Genomic DNA, 20,565 nt, shown 5'->3' on the forward strand with positions numbered 1-20,565 from the left:
ATGGATTAAGGCACACTGTGTTTTGTAATACATTGCTGGATTTAATTTGCTAAAATTCCATCAAAAATTTTGCCTTTATGGAAAGACTATTGGTAGTTTTTTTTTCTTGTAATAACTTTGACTGGTTGTGGGATCAGAGTAATGCTGGCCAAACAAATTAAGTTGGGAAAACTTCCCTCCTTGTCAGTTTCTAGAAGTATTAATATAGATAAATGGTTGGTAGAGCTTACTAATAAACCATCTAGGCCTATATTTTTCTTTGTAAATAAGTATTCAACTACAAATTCAGTTTCTTTGTATATCTTTAGATATACATCCATTCATGTTACTATTTCTTGTTGAAGTAGATTTGGTAGTTTATACCTTTAAAGGTATAAAATTTGTGTTTCACTTAAGTTGACAAATTTATTGGCCTAAAATTGTTCATGGTATTTTATTACTATCTTTTAAAAAGAGTTGGTAGTGATATCTCCTGTCTCTCTCTGGCATTAATAATTTGTGTCATCTCTATCACTTGTTCAGTATGGTTAGAAGTTTATCAATTTTATTGATCTTTGTGAAATACCAGCTTTTGATTTTATTCATTTGGCAAAGAGATCTTTTAGACATGAAACCAAAAATATAATCCATAAAATTCAAAAGCTGATTAAGCTGAATTTTATAAAAATCAAATAACTTTGCTTTTCAAAAGCACTATTAGGGAAATGAAAAGACAAACCATGAACTTGAAATAACAAACACTGCCAATTGTGTATCTGGTAGATAAAGGAACTCTCAAAGCTCAATGATAATAATATAAACAATTCAATAAAAAAAAGGGTTAAATAACAAACACTACCAAAAAACATATAAGCATATGAAAATAAACATGTGAGCATATATAAAAATGCACAATTTTGTAAATTATTGTGAAAGTCAAATGAAAACCACAATAACATACCACTGCACACTTAAAAGAAGGGCTACAAGCCAAAGACAGTTAATAACAAGTATTGCCATGTATTGCCATGGGAATGCAAAATATTACAGCTACATTGAAAAATGACTTTGTTGTTTCTTGTAAAGTTAAACATACATATACTGTGTGCCTAGCAATCCCACAATTAGGTCATTCACTCAGTGTTTTGGCTGAATATTGTATGGCTAAAAAAGTTCCAAAACACTATACTTTAGTTGGTAAGTTTGCTTGTCCCAGAAGTATTGGTGAGAAATTCAGAAACAATTTGACATGTTGGTAAAGTTATAAATAAGCAACAGTGGACCCTAGAATGAACTCTGTGGTGCTGGGTTGGTGTTACAAATATCAGTATAAATGCTTGTTTCATTTTACTTTTAATTATATATACAGGTAGATAGAGAAATATAAACATATATGTTTAAATGGTTTAGTATATGTACATACATTTCCTACTCTGTCCACTGAAAGGCCCCAGAGCACAGATATCCCAGTTATAATGAGTACAATGAGCTGGTTTCTAAATATCATCCTTCAGTAAAAAGATGGGAGCTTCTTAGAAAAGGGGTTGATTCTAGTGTTGGAGCAGGATATATTATATATATATATATTTATATATATATATGGAGAGAAAGAGAGAGAGAGAGAAAGCCTAGAAAACCCTTTACTGCCAAAGCACATAAACATAAACATATAAATAGACAATAAATATCAAAAAGACAAGAAGTAAACAAAAGTGGTTTATATATAAAATGGAATATTATTCACCCTTTAAAAAGGAAAGAAATTCTCACACATGTTACAGTGGATTAACTATGAAGACATTTGGTGAGTGAATTCAGACAGGCACTAAAAGAATAAAAAACCTATGACTCTACTTATATAAAGTACTTAAAGTAGCCAAATTTATAAAGTAGAAAGATGGGTACAAAGAACTGGGATGGAGAGGAAGATGGGAGTTATTCTTGAATGTGTAAATAGATTCAGTTTGGGAAGATTAAATAGTTCTAGAGATGGATGGTAATGATGGTTACATAATACCATGAATGTATTTAATGCTACTGAGCTTACACTTAAAAATTGTTAAGGGCCTCCCCTGGTGGCGCAGCGGTTGAGCACTGGGCTGCAAGGCCGCCTGCAGCCTCTGCAGCGCCCGTTTCTTCCCCAGCCACCAGCGAGGGTCCCACCAAAAAAAAAAAAAGAATGAAAAAATTGTTAAAAGTGTAAATTTTGTTATGTACATCTACTACAATATAAAAAAACAAGTTTATGAAGCAACATGAGGATTGGTTTTAGAAAATATTTTGGCAAAGTTCATAGCCAAATTTTCCTGGTGACATATTTAAAATTCTACTGAAATTAATGTTATACTCAAATTTTACCCTGAAAAAGAGAAAATGACACAGTTGACCTGGATGAACACCAATGGCAAAACAAAGAATCATCTAAGAAAGAAAAGAAGTAATATTAAATTTTAAGTCAAAGAATAAAACAAATTATTCCTGAGTAAATACGAGTACTAATAAATGATTGTCAGTAAGTAGGGAATAAAAGGACAAACTTTTCTGTTCAAAAGAATTATAATTGAAAAATGCACAAGGAATAAGGGAAGCAGAAAATCTCCATTAAAATACTACAAGAGGGCCTCCCCTGGTGGGGCAGGCGGCTGAGCGCCACGCTGTGAAGCCGAGGTTCTATCCCGCTGACTGGCGAGGGTCCCACATGGCGCTGCAGACCTCTCCTGTCTCTCCCGCTGCTCCCCTCAGCTGTGTATTTCGTCAGTCTGCCTGTTCTGCTCCCCGCTCTGTCTCTGGTGAATCCTCTCACCCTCCCGGGCATCTGGTCTGTACCCCGGTTCTTGTATAAAATAAATAAATAAAATCCTTTAAAAAAATAACAAGAATAATAGCTGTGAGCAAGAACAACCATGAATTCTATAAATAATGAATAAAGTTTTAAGTTGCAAAAGGCATATTTGCATAAGGTCAAAGTGTCTCTTCCCAAATATGGTTAATTATAAAGGGCTTCCTAATGAAAAACCTGGTAGATAACACCTTTCTCAGGGGATCAAGATTAACGCCACAGGTGATGGGCTATATAACTTACATGCTCATTGATATGATCTGAGAAAGGCACATCACCTCAGTGACACTCTATCACAAAATAGATGTCCTTAATCTAACTATGAGAAAGTACTAATACATCTAAATTGTGAGTCGTTCTACCAACTAACATCCTTTAAAAGTATCAAGGTTATCAAAGACAAGGTAAGACTGAAGAGTTATCACAGATTGGAGGAAATTAAGGAGACAGAAATAGATGGAATCCTGCAACAGAAGATCCTGGAACAGAAGATCCTGAAACAGAAAAATAAAGGCAGTGGTGGAAAGACAGTCTTAGGGTTGAGTCAGGATATTGGCAGCAATGTCAATTTCTTCATCTGAATCATTGTACTACATTTATGGAGAATGCTAACATTGGAGGAAGCTGAGTGAGGAGTGTGGGAGCTCTCTGTTCTATTTCTTCAATTTCTCTGTAAGTACAGAAGCATCTCAAAGTAAAAGGTTGAAAAAAAGACCGATAATACCAAGTGAGGGCAAGGATATGAAACAAGAGAACTGCCAATAGGAGCATAAATTCTTGCAACCACCTTGGGAAAATGTTTGGTATTAATAAAGGTGAAAACCTGCATACCCTATGATTTGGCAATCACACTTCTAGGTATATATGACAGAAATTCATATACATGAGAACCAAAAGACAAGTACAAATATGTTCATAGGACACAGGACACAAAATCACAAGTTTGATTCCAAATTAATTTGTGGAATTAAAAGCCAGAATGATAACTACCTTTGGGGGTAAAGGAAGGTATAATGATTATAAGGGCCACAAGGGGAGCTTTTAGGGGGCTGGTCATGCTCTATTTCTTGTTAATGGAAGAAACTACAAAGTTTTCATTATATTTACTATAACTCATTGAATTTTACATTTATGACTTGTGTACTTTTCTGGATATTATGTTATATTCTAATAATAAGTTTTGAAAATTAAAAAATAAGTATATTTTTTAAAAATCACATAATTGAGATCCATTTTAAGTGCTTTGGTTTATGTTGGCTAGATGTACAAGGCTGCAACAGGGAAGTCACTGTGGAGACTGTTGTGTTAGAAACATAGACTAGGACATGTAGGAATAAGATGAAACATTAGAAAAATACCAAGGAGATATGGCAATCAAATTTAGTGTTTGATTGAAGGTGGTTAAAAATGTGGAACATTATCCATTAGGCCATAAAGATCTAATGAACTTTTGTAGAAGGGAAGGAACACGATGAACGTGATATTTTTGAAATGTTAATCTGTGCACCACTCACAGCATGTGCTACCTTCTATTACAATTGCTTTATTTATAGCCATGTCTCTGTTAGTAAATCACAGGTCTCTTGATGGAAGGGATCTGATTTGTATTTTCTCATATCTCTAAGGCTTAACTCTGCTTCACTACAACAGATTTATTATCATTTCAAATGACCACAATTATAAGATATTAAACAATATACGATGTGGAATTGGGTTGGATTATGGACAAAAAAAATCTCAGAAAATACAAGAAGGAAATTACTTTAAGACATTTTTAATTTAAAATATCTGATTATTATATAGAAGGATACTGCAGTGACCCAAAAAGAATTACCTATCTTGAAATGGTAGCCAGCCTCACATCAGTGGTAGAGCAAGAAAGGTGCTTGGTAAAGAAGATCATAAGACAAAGGGAAAACTATTGATCAAAAATGTTTATAATTATTCTGTTATTGTAATAATATTTTATTCATTTAAAATTTAAATGATTTAAAAATAAATAATATTTAAAAAGTTATTTTTATTTATTAATGCATAAAAGAACTGGGGTGTGGGCCAGAGGTCCAGGAGGTAAGAGGATTCACCAGAGTGAGTGGGGAGCAGAAGAGGCAGACTGACTGAAATACATTGCTGAGGGGAGCAGTGGGCCAGACAGGAGAGGTCTGCTGCACCATGTGGGTTGCTCCCTGACCGGCCTGGGATTGACCTTGTGCCATGGAGCTGGCAGTAGCTTGATAGCACTGTCTTTAACCCCTTTGCTACCAGGAAGGCCCCTGGACTCATGTATTTAGTTGATTTAATTGCCTACTTCACAATTCTATCTACAAGTCTCACAGGCATCTCCACCATACTATGCTAATATGAACGCTCCCTTGTCTCCCTCCAACCTAACTTCCTAGTTTTTTCTGTCTCCGTAAAAGCTACCATAATCCATCCAGTTGCTCCAGCCAGAAACTTATGAGTCATTTGTAACACCTTCTTTCCCTCACCTCCCACCGTCAACATATCACCAAGTGTACTGACATATTTCCAGAAACTACCTTTCAAATGCATCTACTTCTCTTCAACCCACTGCTACCACCCATCCAAGCCACCATTCTCTCTCCTCACTGTTGGTTATTTTCTGACCCCCACTTCCAGCTCTGCCTTCTCCACGTCATTCTCCACACGACAGCCATATCTGTTTGGTGGATTTTTTAAAAGCACAAATCAGATCTTCTAAGCATCCTTCCATAGGTAATACTGATTGTACATTAATTCAAAATCCTGAACATGATGCACAGGTTTCTGCCTGACCTGGTTACTTCCTCAGAAAGGGCTTTCCCAGTCTCCGATGTAAATTATATTCCTCCATTTTGCTCTTGCATAGCACCTTGCCCCCTCTCTGTGGAAAACTGCTACTTGACTCCCCAAATCCTTTCTCCCCTTCTTTTGCATAGAATTTAGCTGATTATATGGCTTCAGTTACGCTATGTTATACAACCATTCAGTTAAAGATGACCGTTGAGTTAAAAACCTCCTTTGCATCCAGAAGTGGAGGTATGATTGCTTTGGCCAATGGGATATGAATAAATGTGACGTGTGCACATGCTAGGGCTTCCCCGTAAGTAATTGGGCTGATAACTCTGCCTGTCTCATGTGCTGGGAATGGTGTGACCTGAAGCAGTCACCCTGATGTCTTCTTCCATGGAGATGGAGTCCACGTGTTGTGAGGATGCAGGACCACACTGTTAGACTGGATTGCCTACTTGTGAACTGGCACATGAAGGGAAAAAAAAGTTTTCATCCTATGTAACTATGTAACTATCCTATGTAACTACTTGGATCTCTTTGTTATAGTAAAGAGGGTCTTGGATGGGTTTTATGTAGAGGAGTAAAGTCTGCTGGTAGCACATCAGGAGACACAATGCATTGTGAATGGTGCCCCGTGGTGTGACACACCCTCATGGAATTCAAGGAAATTACATGGTCAGATGTTCTTAAAGACAACTTTGGTTTTAACATGGAGGATTCATTGGATGAGAGAACACACTAAGGCAGAGAAGGACAGAGAAATGGCTGTTGTAAAACAGAGAGAGAACTTCATAGATTAACATAGCACAGGGATAGAGGAGAGGAGACAGTCCAGAGGTATTTTGAAAGATGGACTCCAGAAGGCTTGCATTTAACTGAGTTTGGTAAGAAAAACCATTGCTCCCTGGAGACGTCCACGTCCTAATCCCATCTGTGAATATGTTATTTTACATGGTAAAGAGGATTTTGCAGATGTGATAAATGCTCTTGAGAGGAGGAGATTACCCTGGATTGCCTCCTTATAAGGATGGTAGCAGGGCCTCCCCAGTGGCACAGCGGTTGAGCACTGGGTTGTGAAGCTGCCCGCAGCCTCTGCAGCGCCAGTTCCATCCCTGGCCGCCAGGCGAGGGTCCCACATGGTGCGCATACCTCTCCGGACACCCACTGCTCCCCTCAGCAGTGTGCTTCAGTCAGTCTGCCTGCTCTGCTCTCCGCTCTGACTCTGGTGAATTCTCTCACCTTCCCGCGCTTCTGACTGTACCCAGTGCTTGTATGAATAAATAAATAAATATTTAAAAAAGAAAAAGAAGGTAGCAGGAGAGTCAGAGTCAGAAAACAATTCGATGACTGAAGCAAAGTTAAGAGTGATGAGCAACAAAGATGGAGGAAAGGGCCATGAGCCAAGGAATGTGAATGACCTCTAGAAGTCAGAAACATCAAGGAAACCAATTCTCTAAAACCTATAGGTATATGTGGCCCTGCGGACACTGATTTTAGCATGGTACAACCCATTTTGGACTTCTGGCTCAGACTTAAGAGAATAAATAAATTTTTTTTTTTTAATCTACTAGACTGTGGTAACATGTCACAGCAGCAATAGGGACTACTATGTTAAACGTGGGTGTTAGGTGAAGGGAGCCTTATACAACTAGATGGATGATGGTTTGGGAACTGAGAAGAGTGGGAGGGGAGGGGTAGAAGAGGGTGAAGCATTGATATGGGACTTAGTGAGGCTGGGGTGCTTGTGAAATAACCTGCTGGACAATTGGCTATATGGCCATTAAGGACAGAAACTGCCCTAGAGAGAGAGGGATTTGGGGCATCCTAAGTTATTTTGTGTCTGAAGCCACGGATACTGGTGACAACCCTGATGGGAAAAAAAAAAAAATAGTTGGAAGGAGGGCCAAGAACAAAACCCAAGAGTGGAACCCAGAAAGAAAAAAACAAACCAAGTCTTGTGGGTCACTAAAGGCAGAGCATGAGTTTCAAGAAAGGGATGATCAATAGTGTCCAAAGTTGCTGACAAGTAAGTGGGGGCAAAGGATGACATCACTTGCATAAAAGCAAAATCCCACTCCCTCCCTATGTAAATATATGTGTTTATAAGTATTCACATTTTAAAAAAAGGATTGGTTATGACACAGAATTCTGAAACCAGACTACCTGCATGTGAGTGCAGTTTCTAATAGCAGTTTTACTTCCCTTTTATATGCACCAGTTTGTTTCTTATTTTGTAAAATGGGATAACAGCAGTATCCACTGGCATGTGACTGGGGTGAGGACTGACTGAAGAAATGTATGGAAAGTGCTTTGAATAGTACCTGGAACAGGGAAAGCTCTAAACGTCAGCTGTTATTGTTACCTGTTATTATCATCTGTTCGAATGTGTTTGTTTTCTTGGTTAAGGATAATCAATTCTGCCAAAGGAAATGAGAGAAACATTGCAAGGAAGATAAATGAAACTGAAGTAGGAGCAAGTAGTCTGTGTGATAAAGGAGTGCATATAAGAGCTGAACCTTGAGAAGAAAGGTTAGACGTTCCAAGCAGGCACCAAATATTCTGGATACAGCAAATATCCACTAGGACATGAGGCACTCAACATCCAGGGAAGCTTAAAATGACCACCCACCTACATAGCCCCCATTGTTCTCTGCTTGAGAAGCGCAGATAAAATCCAAGACTACTCATCAGGCTAACTGGTGAGTTAAGAACTGTGATGAAGCATACTCACTGCTGTGCCTCTCAATCAAGAAGGCAAGTGCTGGCTCTGGTTCCAGGCACCCTCTGTCTGCCAAGTTCCCTGGTTCAACTTCAGCTATGGTTCTTATAACCACACCATCAGCAGGGAACACTGATGGTGGGCTGTGAAGAGGGGAGAGGAAGGAAAATGTTCTCTGCATAGTTCATAAAATGTACCACCTGCTTGTACCCTATGCTAAGTGTGTTCACTTTTTATTTCTTTTCCCTGGCTTTAAATTGATTCAATAAGCCACGAGATTTCAACATCTTAATTTTCTCTTTGAGGCTTTCTGCGCAGTGACCTCTGGGATAGCCTGCCTGGCAGTGTATTTGGAAGTAATTTCCCACACCACACCCACTAGTTATCACACATAGGGAGATACTGGAGGAGGAGTGGCTGATCACTTTTTCTTTATGTCCATTTGCATCTTTTCCTTAGTTATACTTACAATTTATCTCTTATATTTAAAAAATTAAGAACTTGGGTATGATAATATTTAATACGATAGGTTGGAACAATGATATACTAGGCATGGCCAAATGTAGGGTCAGGAATGGACCACAGTGCAGGTTTTCTAAGATCCAGCAGACCAGGTAAAGGAGGAGTCAGAGTCTTCAGTGGTTTTTTGCAGGTCTTTTATTGGGGTTCACCAGGCATATGGCAGGCAGGGGTGCTGGGGGGCCGGGAAGCTGGCAGTCCTCCCAGCCCCCAGCAAATCCTCACTATCTGGGCTCTCCGGCCTTCTCTTGGCTTCTGCTTCCCTTGCTTCTCTCTTGGCTTCTCTTTTGGCTTCTGCTGGCATCCCCGTGATGCCGCCCTTAAAAGCCCAGTTGAATCCCATCTACCTATGCCCACACCCGACTCCAGGTGCCCGCCATCAGGCATGCATTCGGGACTGCAGGGTTCTGTCATTTATCCTAATGGCGGGAGGGCAGAAAAGCCTGACATTTTTCCTTACCCTACACCAAATAACCTAGGATATGAAAAACTCTGAGGGCCTCCAGGGGGAAAAATTCCTATCCTACCTAACAAAGTCAACTAAAACAACTTCTCTGTGTACTTTCTCCTTAATTCAGCTATAAACCTAAAATTGCTTGAAAAAGTCTGTTAATTAAAAACATTTAAAAATAAACAATCCCCCCCCCCAACATTTTCTGCCATCCACCCTGAGGTTATCCTGTCCAATCTGAAACAGACACTAGCTTTTATCTCCTTGATGATCTGGCTTCCTTTTTCAGCTTGGGGCTGCCTTTGAGCAGTGTTGTCCAAGAGCAATTCTTTTCCTTCTAGATTCTCCCTGTTCTTCCCCCCTCCCCCTTCCAAACACAGCAAAGAATCTAAACCATGGCAGACTGGAAGTCTGTTCACATTCTTCCTTTTCTTTTCATTTTAAAAATGAAAAAGAAAAATAGTGGGCAGATAAGATGAATTCTACTATGACAGTTGCCAGCTGGGTACTTTATGAGCCACTCAGTTCCAAATAATGCAGGAGAAAGCTGTCTTGAAGCCACACCAGACCAAAATATCATTTTCTGAGTCCAGCAACCACCTACTCTCTTTCATTTGAAACTCTAGCACTCACTGCCTTTATTGTTTTGCTTTTACGCATCAATACTGCAAGTGGATTTGTCATAAAGCTAATGTAGTTTAAACTCCAGGGACCCATTCAAGGCTCTGGGCAGGTCGTAGCAGCTCTGTATTTGTAATTTTGTTACAGTCTTCCAAAACGGGGACCTCAAATCCTAAAACATCAGGGCCAATAACATTTTCATCAGTACGATTTCGTGGTGAGGAGGTTAAAACCTGAAAATCAAAGACTTCTTTTTTTATTAAGTAGGAATTTTGGAGAGTTCACATATTCAATAATATTACCTATACCTATAGGATTATACTAAGTACTTAAATAGTAGTTCCTATAATAAATGTTCATAAATATTAGCTATCGTTTTCAGAGCAAGACCATAAGCTTCCTGAGCACAGGAGGTGGCATCTCCTAGAATCCATCACGGGCACACAAGGAATGCTTTGCTTGCAAAGGACACCTTTACACCAACTCCACTCTCCACGCCCTCTCTGGGTGTCTAACCAGAAATACAACTTTAATTACATTCTTAGTGCGACACACAGGGTTACCTCTTCGGTTAGGCTCCAGGTACTCAGCAGCACCTTCCTAAATGGAATGTGCTTTGGGTGCAGCCCTTCCTTCCCTGCGAGTCTGAAACCTGGGCCGTTGGCCTTTTGCTCCCCTGTGGGTTCCTTTCTCCTCGGTCAGCCGAGGACAATCGCCCGAGCTGGGTCTGGAGACCCTAACATATGTCATTACCAACCTTTGCATTGTTTGGCCGTCAACAAGCGCTCAATTAACGCAGGCTAATAATCCCCCCCACCATCACCCTAATTCCCAGCCCGGCGGCCATCGGCTCCCCGCCCCCCAGCCCAGGCCCGCGTCGTTTGCTAGGGCCGTGGGTGGGATGGGGGGTATGTGTGGGGGTTTGGGGGCTTGGTGAGGGCTTGAACCTTCCGTGCTTTCGCTTTCTGGGCGCGCTGCTCCCGCAGGGCTGGGTCCGGGGGTCCCCCGGGGCCGCCGGGGCGGGCGCGAGGCCGGGAGGAGCCGCCGCCGACGCATCCGCCGGCGCCGCAGGAGGCGGAGCGCTGCACCTGGCGGCGGGTCCTGCCGGCAGCAGCGGCCGCGGCCTGGGCCCCGGGAGGAGGCGCCGAGAAGGTCGCCCTCGGCAGCGCGCACTAGCCGCAGCCCCCGGCCGCATCCCTCCGCCGCGCCCCACCCCGGCCCCGCCCGCCGCAGCCCCCGGGAGAGCGCGGCCGGCCGGAGATGGTGAGCGCCGCCCCGACAGCCGCCGCCCCGGCGCCCCGCGCCGCCGCCCTGCGCCCCGGGGAGAGCGTCCCCCGCGCCCCGCGCAGCTGAGCGCCGCGGCCGTCCGCAGCAGGTGAGTCTCGGGCCGGCGCGCGGGGAGGGGACGCGCTCGGCCGGGGTGGTGGGGGCGGGCGCCGGCGCCCCACCCTGGTCTCCCCCGCCGCCGGGGCCTCGGCGGGGATCCCGCTCCCCCAGGCGCGCACACCTGCTGCCGGGGCCGGGGTTTCAGAGGAACGGCGGAGCGGGGATCGTGGGGACCGATCTGTCCGTCTGCCCCCGGCCGGGCTCGCCCGGCGCGCCCTCCCCTCGGCTCCCGTGTGGGTTGTCATCTTTGTGGGGTGCTGGTGCTGGTGCTGGGGGCGGCTGCAGCCGGCGCCCCTGCGCGCCCCGCGCGGCCAACACTTCCGCAAACGTAACTGGAGTCAGGAAAACAAAAGCTCTGCCCGAGGGAGCCTCGCCGGGCACCCGCGGCAGTCGTGGGGGGCGGGGGGGCGGGGGGGTGAGGGTTGGGCCCCAAAGCCCAGGCCCCTCACTCGTGCCTTTGCCATAAACATCGGCGGGGAAAGGGAGAGGCGGGAGGTCCAGACAGCACTAGCGACAAGGACACGGTCACTTGGGTGGCAAGGGGAGGAAATTGACAGCGTCTGCCTCGCCCGGTTATTAAATGGGGAACAATTCCTCTTTCCCCGCGTCTGCTTGGAGACATTAACCACCCGGAGCTTCTTGACTGTCACAAGTTGGCCTAACATGTCCCTAGAGCCCGTTTGAGTTAATAAAGGGGGATGCTAGCCCTTTGGGGGGTCTATTTATTCCCCACACCGCCCCTGTGAATTTAAGTAGGATGGCGAACAATTATAAATGCAGCTTTCCCTCTCATTTATCCGATCCCCACGTGGACAGGAAGGTGGATGAGCTGCCCTAAAGCCTGCTGCACATGGTGCATTTTGCCTCTCCCACACACATTCTATTTAATAAACACTTTACAGAGCTACCAGAGCAGATAAAACTTTGCCTATTAGACCTAAGAAAGAACTTTCGTTAGAGTTGAGGTTCTTATCCCAGCTAGTGTCTTCATAGTTGTATGTCCTTGGGCATGTCATGTCTTGCAGAGTCTGCGTGTTCTCACATGTAGAAGGAGGTGGTTGGAAAATAGAATGACCAAATTTCTCCCTAATTGTTCTAGAAATTTAGAGTTATGTGGAACTCTAACCCCTTCCATATTGATGAATGCAAAGGACAGGTGGACATGAAGTTGATCAAGAACATGTGATAAGAACAGATGTGTATTTGATGGGTCCCTGGCGTCTGCAGAGTAGCCCTGGCCAGCCTAAAAGTGTATATACATCATTGTGAAATAAAAGGAGAGGGCAGGGAGTCTCCTCATTGGGAACTTCTGCTTTTGACACCCCAAGCTGCTCATCATTAGCAGTGATAGAAGATATTTTCAGTTATTTCGTGGTAGTCAGATGACTTGTGTTTGTCACACATTGTAGGTAAAATTTAGGATTGTATAGGAGGAAGCCGGGATATTGCTGATGAGCCTAGTGCAGGATATTCTGGAGGAGTAGGAGAGTGGATCATATTTCAATAATGCACTGAAATTACTGAGCATGTTTATTGCTGAGGCTCCTACTGTGTCTGTAGAAATAAGATGAATATAAGACATGTAGACAAATTAAAACACAATAATAAAACAGGTTTGCTGGTATTTGGTGATCTGAGTTACTGGCTCACCAAGTCTATCATATATGTTTCTGGATTATTAACAGTAATAAGGCACTTTTGGAAGTACTTATTGTGTTCAAGACACCATCTCAAACACTGCATTTCTAAATCTCTGTAGAGTAAATCTTTCCCCCAGTTTTGAGGATGATGAAAAGGAAGCTCAGAAGGCTTTAAGGAACTTACACAGACCACATAACCATAGTAAGAGGTGGAGTTAAATTTGACCCAAGCCTCTGGCTGCAAAGCTTAAGAAAATTTCCACACTGTGTCTGTCCCTCCCTATTCAGGGCCCATGAAATCTCACTACCTACGCAGGTTCCTTGCTTTGCTTTATGCCTTTGGAAAATTAACTTCATTTCAACATACACATAACACAGATACAGATATTACCATATCTATGTGGGATAATCTATATTTATAGTGTGTATATATTAATGCATATGTTTATGCATTCTTACCATTTTTAGGTTGGAGGCCAGTGTAAAATCCGATATAATCAAAGATATATTTAGTATTAGGCTGGTAGATTTTTGTGTTTTACTTCTTTGGATATTCAGTAATATTTAACAATCTTGATTTATTTATTTATTTTTTCTAAATTTACTATATTTTTTCTTTAATTTTTTTAATTTTATTTTTATATTCCCCATACAATTGTAACCCCCTTATTTTGACCCCAACACCTCCTTTCCCTGCCCCCTCACCCCCTATAGTGTGTCTCTGGTTCATAGTTGTTTGTTGATTTTGATTTTTTTCTTTATTATAGTTATTCTTTTTCCTGGTCCCTTATTTAGGTTTTCTAGATTCCTGCTATGAGTGAGACCATCTGGTATTTTTCTTTCTCTTTCTGGCTTATTTTGCTGAGCATGATCCCTTCTAGCTCCACCCATGTTGCTGCAAATTGCATGTGTTTATCTTTTTTGAATGCTGAGTAATATTCCATGGTATATGTACTACATCTTCTTGATCCAGTCATCTATTTTTGGGCATTTGGGTTGTTTCCAAAGCTTAGCTATTGTAAATAGTGCTGCTATAAACATAGGGGTGCAGGTGCTCTTTGGAATTGATGTTTCTGTGTCCTTTGGGTAAATATCTAGGAGTGGAATTGCTGGATCATATGGAAGCTCTATCTTTAGTAGGTTGAGGAATCGCCACACGGCCTTCCAGAGTGGTTGGACCAGTTTGCACTCCCACCAGCAGTGCAGAGGAGTTCCTTTTTCTCCATATCCTCGCCAACATTTTAACAATCTTGATTTAACAACCTCTTTGTAGGGAAAGGGAGAAATGCAGTACATGTAAACGTGTCTGTTAGCTGCTCTGGTACATTTTCTTGGGAAAAATCAGAATATAAAAGTGAAAAAAAGAAGCTACAGAGATATATACAGATATGTTCATATATATCATTATCCTCTCTTGTTGACAGTGGCTATTTGAAGGGAGTGGGATGGGGTGAAAAGAAGAGGGTGCTTTTAATTTTTTCCTTATAAAGTTACATTGGGAATCTTACTTTTTCTAAACTCATGCTATATTATCTAAAATAAAAAGGGGGAAAGAGTAGAATTGAGTCATATCACAAAAATCCAAAATAAGAAAAGAAAGTGAATTGCCTAAACTGTAATGTTAAAGAAGTGAAAGGAGACCTGGGAAATTAAAGAGAAAGGTGGTATTCTTGGAACTGCAAGTATAGCAAAGGATAAAAAGTCTTACTTAAATGAGTGATTTTTACCTTTTCTAACTTATAGTATTAGCTAAAGCACTCCCAGTTTTTCTCCTTAATGAGAATGCTTTGGTGCACACCCAATCATTCTTTTAAGCTAGGGCAATAAGAATTTCTTTCATGCTGGTCTTGATAGTGGTGACTGCCTTTGAAAGCGTGATTGTTCTTCACATAGAAGATAGGACTAAGACCTGCTATGCCACCTCATGAAATGGCATTCTGGATGACTTCAGGTATAATTATTTTTAGTAACATAATTTCGAGAGCAGCAACTTATCAAGTTAAGCTAGTGTGGTGTGTGTGTGATATGATATACATATATGTATACACACATATAATACATAATATATAATACTTGATGTATATATACACACAACACACTAGCTTAACTTGATGATAGATAGAATATACAATCCTATAAACTACTCAGTTTTATGTAATATTAACAAAAGATATTTCTTAGAATCCTTGAAAATGAATACAGACTTTGAAATGATCAAATTTTGAAATCCAGAGTTTGATATATTCAGACATTTCAGAATAAAGACAACACATGCTTTTTTGTGTTTTATACATGGAAGAAAGGTGTATAATGTCTGTTCATTACAAATGTGATAGCTAATCCTGAGAAAAAGGTGATAATATTCTTCCGCAGAGATTTCCTGACAATTTTAGGTGTCAGCTAACATGCTCATTATGTTTTGGGCAGAGGGAAATCTTAGTCCTTATATTTAAGAATTGTTCAGTGGGTTCTCTTTAACCCTACAAGTCAAGTATAGAATCCTATCCTAGTACACAGCCAGCTTTTTGGTAAAATTTTTTCTTTAAAAGATGTGGTACATATACACAATGGAATATTACTCGGCAATCGAAAGAGATAAACTCATGCAATTTGCAGCAACATGGATGGAGCTGGAAGGGATCATGCTCAGCAAAATAAGCCAGAAAGAAAAAGAAAAATACCGGATGGTCTCACTCATAGCAGGAATTTAGAAGACCTAAATAAGGGACCACGAAAAAGACTAATTATAATAAAGTAAAAATCAAAATCAACAAGCAACTATAAGCCAGAGACACACTAGGGGGGGAAACGGAGGGGAGGAGAGATTAGGGTCAAATTAAGGGGGGGATTGTATGGGAATATAACCAAGATGAAAATGCATACATTGTGCAAAAATGATGTAAAAATATATAAAATAAAAATTTTTAAAAAATACAGAAAAAAAATTTTTTTTTCTTTAAAGTGAAACTAACATGGTGTTTCCCAGGGTACAACTTTGGATTCCTGGAAAAACAAACATATACATCTGATGTGAATTCTGTGTGGGGCAATGAAAATACCTTTAATGTTTCCATGAAGAACATTCCATTTGGGTTTATAATTCCTCCATTGCTAATTATCCAACATTAGCTATCTGTGGGCATTTACTGTCTATAGTGGTTGTTTGGAGGTTGAGAAGGGCCTTTGTCAGCCTGATTTGTCCTAAATCCTGAATGACACATCATCCAGTACTTAGCCCTGTTGTTGAATTTCAGTAACAGAAAACTAAACCCAAACAAATCAAATCAAAATGTGAAGTACCTAAAATTTGAAGCTATTATATACACACATAGATACATACATATGGGCCCATCTCCTATGGATATTGCAACTCTGGCTGCTAGGTTGTAGCTCTAAGTAATTTGTAAGCACACACACACACACACACACACACACCAACCTTAGCGCCAACACAAACTACCCCATTGTTGTGTGTATTAAAAGTAGCCTCAGAACCAGTAAATGTGACTAGGTCATGACTGTGGTGATGATTGGATTGAAGGAATGTTAAAGTTTAGAAATGTGAAAGCTGTGTATTACCTTATGACCTGGTGTTCCTGTTACATTTTAGGAATGGGAGCAAATGGGGCAAAGGTGGGAAAAAACCTAGGCTCTTAAAACAATCATTGTCAGAATTGTGAAAGAGGATTGAGTAAAGGAGGGCCAGCACACTCTTCTTGACTTTTGTCCTAGGGTTTAACTGGAGAAGAGGAGACAGACTCAAGGAACTTTTTACAAGTAGAAAAAGGGAAAGTCCAACTACTTTGAAAGACTTTGAGAAAATGTTTTGACCTAAGACCAAGAGTGTCCCTGGGGGTGGGTAGGCACCCCCAGTGAAAGGGAGACTGTGCAACATGAGTCAGCAGTGGCCAGAGTCTGATGTGGCTTTGCAGAAGATAAAAGAAGAACTAGAAAGAGGAACTGGTGTTGCCTCAACAAACCTGATTTGTGGGTTAATTGCGCCAAGAGAAAGTGAGTCAGGAGCTCGGGCTGGCAGTTAACTGTTCATGAGATTATGCAGAGGAGACCTCTGCAGCCCTGCTGGGTACATCCACCTCTGTGAAGTCCCTTTAGCCCAGAGCAGAGACAGGCTGCAGAACCCAGGACTCCCAGAGAAACTCTGAGCCCTGGAACAGGGAGCAGTGGGCCCCATCAACCTTGTGAGGAATTCTCTCATAATGACTTTGGACACTTGAAGGGACAAGGTTCAGGTAGAACACACTTGGTCCTAAGGTAAACAAGGCTACTCTCAAAGTAAAGCCTAAAGTCCCCACACTAAACACAGCAAACCATAGAAAATGGCATATATACTGTCTATGACTTTTAAAGAAATGGGCTGATCTAATCCAGCATAGACAAGCTTCTGTAGCTATTACAGAGTGCCTTCTTAATTTTATTTCACAATACGTTCTCTGGAATTGTGTTTACCTAATGCACCCAGATTTACCTTTATGAGGGAGTTTGAATGAAGGACTTTATTCTTACATTTCCAAATGGTAAAAAATTATGCACAATTATATGTCCCATGTAATGAGGTTTCCTGTATTTTGAAAATGTATCTTGTAAGAGTATGGAAAGCCCTTGTAACCAGCCATTTCAGTTGTTTCTATGCTAAGCACAAGGATAAACAGATTTCAGTTTTGCAACTCCCTGTGACCTTTCAGGAGCTCCAGGATCAAAGGTGTCCAGATTGTTACTCAAATATGTGGTATTTAAAATAATGTGGGTTTTTTTTTTAAAGTGATAAATGCTCCTTGAAGAAAAAGCCAGCAAAGTATAAGAAAAAAATCAAAGTAGCTTCTAATTTAACTACTCAAGGACAAGCCCTGATAACATTTTAATAGTAGTCTCCAGGTCTTTTTCTAAAATATATTTCATATGAAATATATGTTTACAAATATAAATTTACTATACCGAGGGGTTTATGTCTTGCTTTTTTAACTTAATGTGATACATAGCTTATGAGCATTTCTCCATTTGTAATAATTTTCTTACATCCATGAATATAAGATTCTTTTTTTCTCTCATGGATATGCCATAATTTAACCACCCTTATAACTGATTGCTTACTTTATTTCCATTTTGATTATTATGAAAATTGCTGAAATAGCCATCCCTATGCCTAAATCTTTGCCTTTTTGAAAATTTATACTTATACTCAGTTGATGAAAGTACCTGTCAATCTTCATTCTTGCCAGCATTGAGTAATTTCATTTTGAAAGTGTTGGTATGGTGTGTATATTAAACTATCTTTTTTCCTTAATGGGCTAGGTAGTCTTTTTCTAAAAGAACTTGATCAGACATGGTAACTCAATTTATCAGAGTTCTAATGACATAAGAAACAATTTTAGGTTACATACACTGACATATACTTAGGCTATACATTATCGATTTAGATGATAGTATATTTAGGGACTAAAAGGAAAATTCAACTATTATAACTACAGGTCTATAGAGAAATGTATTTAAAGCTTGAGGTCATGATCTGAATTGTAAACTCATAAAATGTGTCTAAGAATGAAGCATCTATAAGTTTCTGTTTAAAATGTCTAATTTTGGGGCCTCCCTGATGGCGCAAGGGGTTAAGCACCACACTATGAAGCAAGCTGTAGCCTCTACAGCGCGAGTTCAATCCCCGGCAGGCCAGGGAGCAACCCACATGGCGCAGCAGACCTTTTCTGACTCTGCTGCTCCCCTCAGCAGTGTACTTCGGTCAATCTGCCTGTTCCGTTCCCCACTCTGCCTCTGGTGGGCCCTCTCATACCCCGCATCTCTGGCCTGTACCCTAGCTCTGGTATGCATAAATAAATCTTTAAAAAAAAAATTAAATGTCTAATTTTATGGACAGATTGTGCTGTCTCTAACCCTTCTAACTTTCTCAGTGTCTCAAGGTGCCAGAATAGCTAACTAATATACTAATCCTTTATTGGATAAGTACCATATATTCATTATTAATAGTCTTATTTTTACATATATAGTATATATGCTGGCACAATAGCCTAATGTCTTCTTACTAATAGCTGAAGTTCTATTATCTTTCATTATAATGCTTAATTTTCCATTATAATGCTTATTTTCTCACAGTTTGCTTTTTCTGTGTTTCTAGTATTTTTAGAACTTGGACTTGTACTGCTATACTAATGTATTTATCTGATTCAGTCCTTTTCTGAAAAGGTTTGGGGAAAAAAATGTGTGTATGTGTCTGTATATGAAACAGAGATTCACATAACTAAGCTTAAAAATAAACCAAAAACTATTTTAAAGAATTATAATTTGTCTTTTATTTTTTGCTAACTGAATTTTATATAAATTGCTTCTAAAACATAGTGAATCTTTTTTAAAGATTTATTTATTTATATAAGAACTGGGGCACAGGCCAGAGGCACAGGAGGGTGAAAGGATTCACCAGAGACAGAGCTGGGAGCAGAACAGGCAGATGGACTGAAAACACCACTGAGGGGAGCAGTGGGTGAGACAGGAGAGGTAGGAGAGGTCTGTCTCGCCATGTGGGTATCTCCCTTACTGGCTGGGAATCGAACAAGCACTGCAGAGGCTGTGGACAGCTTCACAGTGCTGTGCTCAACTCGCTGTGCCACCAAGGAGGCCCTGAAGTATAGTGAATTTATTGAGGAAAGCCTTTCTGAAAAAATTTAGGCAATTCTACTTTCAATTTTAAACTTTTAAAAACCCATTATTATATGTATTGAAAAGGCAAGAAGTCTCATTTTCCATGTTCTTCCTGGAAAGAAACAAATTTGTATTCCTTAAAATTGTAAATAATTTGACAATGTAGTTTTCAAATGATGAGTGTTAACTTGGTGTAAATCCAGTTCCTCTGTGGTCTCTATTGGTGCCCACCAGCTACCACCTATGCTCTTATCTCTCCTCTTCTAAGCCTGTACCTGCTCTGTTTCATGTAACAAGTTTACAGATAGCATTTCAAATTTGGTAAGACTTCCCAGGCTACCACATGGTAATAGTTGCACTTGTAGGGTTCCCTAACTGAGAATGTATATAATGATCTAAAGCTAATAAGAATTGCATTAACATTTATTAAAGAAATGAAGGATGATAGCATCCCTGTGCATGTGGAAATGAGTAGAGTGCATACATGTGACCATTTATTTCATGCTTTTGAGGACCAATGGCAATAAGTCCATGGTGCCCAGAGTTTGGAAGTGATGCCCTAGAGGAAGCATGTGGTAGGTGATTCCATGCCCACTGCTGCGGCCCAGGGCTGGAGGGTAGTGACTAGGATGGTGAAGTATGGGTATGGCTATCTTGGGAGACATGTTGCTGGTACCCAGTTTGGAAAGTAGAAAGAATGTTCCCTTAAAATTATGCATGCTGTAACTCTTTGGTTCTCTAGCACTCTTGGTTCAGTAACCTGCCAGCACTATTAATATTACCATTTCAATGGGGAAAGGATTTTAAGCTTCAACAATTGACACACAACGAATATTGGAAACTCAGCCTGTTCATTAGTTTAGTTATCCTATACAGAGTTTTAATCTACTGTCTGGTTACTGATCTTTATTTAGGGAGAGATGACTTTACATTAATTCTGCTGTTAGAAAGC

At 40.6% G+C, this 20,565-nt stretch overlaps 2 protein-coding genes across 2 annotated transcripts in view; one reads left to right on the plus strand and one right to left on the minus strand.

Annotated features, from left to right (window-relative positions):
- Positions 1 to 20,565, minus strand: part of HIBCH (3-hydroxyisobutyryl-CoA hydrolase) — a 181,766-nt gene that overhangs the window by 121,089 nt on the left and 40,112 nt on the right. The gene's annotated exons all lie outside the window — the stretch shown is intronic.
- The window catches only part of MFSD6 (major facilitator superfamily domain containing 6), a 58,626-nt gene continuing 49,326 nt past the window's right edge, over positions 11,266 to 20,565 (plus strand). Inside the window, exon 1 of the mRNA XM_037523716.2 lies at positions 11,266 to 11,296. The gene's annotated coding sequence lies outside the window, so the exon portion shown is untranslated. The remainder of the gene's footprint in view (positions 11,297 to 20,565) is intronic.

Source organism: Talpa occidentalis, unplaced genomic scaffold (genome assembly GCF_014898055.3).
Source record: "Talpa occidentalis isolate TD23 unplaced genomic scaffold, MPIMG_talOcc4v2.1 talOcc4.3, whole genome shotgun sequence".
Lineage (NCBI taxonomy): Eukaryota > Metazoa > Chordata > Mammalia > Eulipotyphla > Talpidae > Talpa > Talpa occidentalis.